This window comes from Portunus trituberculatus, chromosome 4 (genome assembly GCF_017591435.1).
Source record: "Portunus trituberculatus isolate SZX2019 chromosome 4, ASM1759143v1, whole genome shotgun sequence".
NCBI lineage: Eukaryota > Metazoa > Arthropoda > Malacostraca > Decapoda > Portunidae > Portunus > Portunus trituberculatus.
Window position 1 is genome coordinate 2,675,071 of NC_059258.1, and position 5,000 is coordinate 2,680,070.

The 5,000-nt window shown below is 38.0% G+C and overlaps 1 protein-coding gene across 1 annotated transcript in view; it reads left to right on the forward strand.

Annotated features, from left to right (window-relative positions):
- Window positions 1–5,000, forward strand: part of LOC123510898 (glutamate--cysteine ligase catalytic subunit-like) — a 41,258-nt gene that overhangs the window by 1,734 nt on the left and 34,524 nt on the right. The gene's annotated exons all lie outside the window — the stretch shown is intronic.

Consider the following 5,000-nt stretch of genomic DNA (forward strand, 5'->3'; position numbering starts at 1 on the left):
GATCGGTCTATGAGCTGTGAGCTCGCTCCGTAATGGGGAAGACTGGCTGGGTGACCAGCAGACGACCGAGGTGAATTACACAGGTTTTCTTAGTTAATCTCAATTATAAACAATAATGGTAATTCTTCGTAATATGACAACACAAAAAAGTAGTGACATTTTTTTTTTCTTTTGGTGGGGAAGAGTGTTTGGCAGGAGGACTGCTGTCAAATGGTAGAAATTGTAACACTATTTCGAGTAGGTGAGGTTGTGAGGACACTACGAGTACAACAGACATGTTTTCATTCACTCTGTAATCGACTGTTTTCCAAGGCCACATACACGTGCTCGGTTTTCAAGGGCGCTCCTTCCGTTAACCCCTTCAGTACCGTGACGCGTTTCCATATTCATTCTGGTTACTATCTGGCGATTTTATACAGCTTCAGAAACATATGTGGGGATTAAAATAGTGAAGACTCTGACCATTAAAATTCTGACCTCCATAGACCCGTCCCTATGTAAATAAAATCGTCTAATCATGCCTAAAAATAAAGATAGAAATGCGTCCCAGTACTGAAGGGGTTAATAATATAAAAGTCGTGTTAATCTATCTCTAGAACCGTATAAACTCATGTAACTGTAACGCTTTTCATTTCCTTATCGGGAAGCATAAAGTAAACGAACCTCACAATCCTGCCGGAATCAGAAAGCATGTTAGTTACGCTGCATTTCAGTAAGTGGCAGTTATTTAGTCAGTAGAGGTCAGCAGAGGTCAAGGGAACACTGCTACTGATTTGCGCTCTCTCTCTCTCTCTCTCTCTCTCTCTCTCTCTCTCTCTCTCTCTCTCTCTCTCTCTCTCTGTTGGTGCATGCGGCAGTGTTGCTGTATTTCTGCCAAAACACTCGATCATAAGACATTCCCACAATTCTCGTGTTTTGAAAGATAAGTGACTATGTTTATGTAATCTGCAGTATTTGTAATTAGGTTCGTAAATAATATCAGCTTTGAGAAATGTTCAGATTATGTAGATGTGTAATAGAAATAAAAACCTGGAACTACCTAAGAAATTCATGTTTGCTGCACACACACACACACACACACACACACACACACACACACACACACACACACACCATAACTTGTTTCATTTCGTTTCATTTTCATTTCCCCAAAAATGTTTACTTTCTACAAAACCGTGGACAGAATTTGAACCCGTGCGCTTTGGGGTCCGAGGGGTCTCCAAGCGCACGGGTTCGAATCCTGTCCACGGTCTGAGTGTAGGTTGGGCTTCCTCACTCAGGGCAACGGTTTCCTAGCGGGTGGGCTTTGAGATAGGAGTTACCCTGAAGAGTATCCCCTTTAGCCCATAAATACTCGTGAAAACCCCACATATATAAATAAAAAAAAAAAAGTCACTGATTCGAGCCTGTTTAGAAAGGTTTGCATGATCGAACACTATTGACGTACGAATCTGAGCCTCTCCGAAGCACTTCACCGCTGCATCACTATATTTTTCTGTAATAGAAGTTATTGAGGCTCTTGATGATGATTTTTAGGATTCTAGTGACAGATAAACAGTCGTCAAGAGAGTGAAGCGTCGTCAGTCAGTAAAGATATCCAGAACTCTATATTATTAACCCTTTCAATACTGCGACACATTTTTACCTTGAGTTTTGGGTGAGATAAGGCCATTTTATTGACATTAGGAAGAGTCTATGGAGGGCAGAAGATCAATGTCCACAGTCTTCACTATCTTAATCCCTCACATGAGTTTTTGAAGCTGTATAAAATCACAAAATAGTAAGCAAAATGAATATGGAAACGCATTATGGTATTACTGAAAGAATTAATTACTGTTTTCTCACCATGAGTATTTTCCAAGGCCACAGAGATGATTAGCTCAGTTTTCAAGGATGCATAATCTGTTCAGAATGCAAAAATCGTGTTAATTGTCGCTAGAAACGTATAAAACTCGTGTAACTTCAATATATCCTTTTAATCGCTCTGTTCTCTCACCACGGCTGTTTTTCAAGGATGCTTCTCGCGTTCAGAAAGCAAAAATCGTGTTAATTGTCTCTAGAATCGTATAAACTCGCGCAACTTCAATTAGTTTTTTTAACCCCTTCAGTACCATGTCGCTTTTCCATATTCATTCAGGTGACTATTTGGTGATTTTATACAGCTTCAAAAACTCGTGCGGGGGACTGAAATAGTGAAGACTGTGGCCAATAATGTTCTGACCTCCATACATACTTCGTAATGTCAATAAAATGGTCTAATCGTACACAAAACTCACATTTCCTTCATTCTAGTTAGTATTTGGTAACTTTATACAGCTTCAGAAACTCATGTGGAGGATTAGAATAGTGAAGACTGTGGCCAATAATCTTCTAACCTCCATAGACCCTTGCTAATATCAATAAAATGGTCTAATGGTACACAAATTTCAAGGTAAAAATGTGTCCCCGTACTGAAGGGGTTAAAAAGTAGAGGTTTGATGCCAAAGTTTTTCATTTTTTTTTCATGAATGTCTAAGAAAAGAACGAAAAATTATGAAAATGTACACAGCTTTAAGAATGGTTAAGGAAATTAGCTTTTTTCATAATCATTCGTCATTTTCATACAATTTCCATCCACTTGATTGGGTAAAATGCGTATTAGTATGTTATGTTACTGCTTCTCTCTCTCTCTCTCTCTCTCTCTCTCTCTCTCTCTCTCTCTCTCTCTCTCTCTCTCTCTCTCTCTCTCTCTCTCTCTCTCTCTCTCTCTCTCTCTCTCTCTCTCTCTCTCTCTCTCTCTCTCTCTCTCTCTCTCTCTCTCTCTCTCTCTCTCTCTCTCTCTCTCTCTCTCTCTCTCTCTCTTTCTTTCTCTCTCTCTCTCTCTCTCTCTCTCTCTCTCTCTCTCTCTCTCTCTCTCTCTCTCTCTCTCTCTCTCTCTCTCTCAGAGTTCGTGTCAGCCCAGGAGAACGAGTGGGTGGGAATCGAACTGGAGTGACGAGAATGTAACCCAGTCTTTATCCATCGAGCCACTGTAATGATTCCCGTGATGGAGGTGGAATGTGGTGCGTCGTGAGTCGTGATTCGTGATTCGTGAGTCGTGAGGGGTCGAAGTAACACAGTAGAGCCAAGAACATGTATCTTTCTCGGAAGTTTGGCCTCTTTTTTTCTGAACTAGTTTGCTCCGCTCCTTCCCAACATTCCAGGGGCTTCAGTTGATGGTACACGGGTTTTCAAGGGTGTTTTTAAGGTGCCAGTGAGAGATTAACATGATTTTTGCTCTTCAGAACTTTGCTAATCATCATTTTGGCTTTTAAAATCACAAAATGAGTATTTATGGGTTTTTAATGGTGTTCCGGTGACAGATAAATATTTTTTAGTTCTTCAGAATTTTGCTAATCATCTCTGGCCTTTCAAATTAATCATAGTGAGGTGTTACGGTTTTTTTTATGGTGTTTTTATGGTTCCAGTAACAGATTAACATGTTTTTTGCTCTTCAGAACTTTGGTAACCATCATTTTGGCCTTTAGAATTAGTCAAGATGAGGATTTACGGGTTGTCAAGGGTGTTTTTAGGTTTCCAGTGAGAGATTAACATGATTTTTGCTCGTGAACTTTGCTAATCCTCTTGTTGGGCTTTAGAATTAGTCACGGTTGAGGTATTACGTGTTTTGATAGGTGTTTTTATGGTTCCAGTGAGAGATTAACAAGATTTTTGGTCTTGTGGACTTTGCTAATCATCTCTTTGCTCTTTAAAATTAGTCAGTTTTTTTAAGGCTGTTTTTAGAGTTCCAGTGATAGATTAACAAGATTTTTGCTCTTGTGGACTTTGCTAATCATCTTTCTGGCCTTTAAAATCAGTCATGGTGAGGTGTTACGGGTTTTCAAAGGTGTTTTTACGGTTCTAGTGAGAGATTTAACATGAATTTTTGATTGTGAACTTTGCTGATCATCATTTTGGCCTTTAAAATTAATCAGGGTGAGATGTTACAGATTTTTAAAAGGGTGTTTTTTTATGGCTTCAGTGACAGATTAACATGTTTTTTTGCTTTGTTTAAAGGAGAAACGCTTTAGAGAAACTAGCTAATCATCTCTGTGGCTTTTGAAATGAGTCATAGTGAAATCATATGGAACTTCAAACGTGTTTTTACGGTTCTAGTGACAGATAAGGATTTGTACATGATCAACGAGAGAAATAATCATGAGAAACTGTCTTATCATCTCTGTAACCTTAAAGAATGGTCAAGGTGAAGTTATACAGGTTTTCAAAGGTGTTTTTTAAGATTTCTACATGATAAACAGGAGAAGCAATCTTTATAACCAGTTTAATGATTTCTATAGTCTTTGAAAATAGTGCAGGTGAAGTTACATATGTTTTCAAAGATGTTTTTTTATGGTTTTATTGACAGATAAACAAAACAAAAAAATGTCTGGCAGGTTTTCAATGATGTTTTTAGGTTTCTAGTGACTGATTGACAATAGAAACAGTCTTGAGAACCGACTTAATTATCTCTGTAACCTTTGAAAATAGTCAAGGTGAAGTTATACAGGTTTTCAAAGGTGTTTTTAAGATTTCTACGTGATTAATAGGATAAACAGTTTTTAGAGCGCGTTCAATTATTTCTACAACCTTTAAAAATAGTCCAGATGGAGTTGAATACGTTTTCAATGATATTTTTACGGTTTTAATAAGAGATCAACAATGAAAACAGTTTGGCGGATTTTCAAGGATGTTTTTAGGGTTTTATTGACAAGTTAACAATAGAACCAGTCTTGAGAACCCATCTGATTATCTCTATAACCTTTAAAAGAGTGAAGCTGAAGTTATAAAAGTTTTACAATGTGTTTTTATGGATTTACGACGTATTGACGGATTAACCATAGAAACTGTCTGGCAGATTTCCAAGGATGTTTTTACTACTACTACTACTACTACTACTACTACTACTTTATTATTAGAGCCGATTTAATGATGTGTGTGGCCTTTGAAGACAATCAGAAAGGAGAGCAAAGGTGTCTCAGATT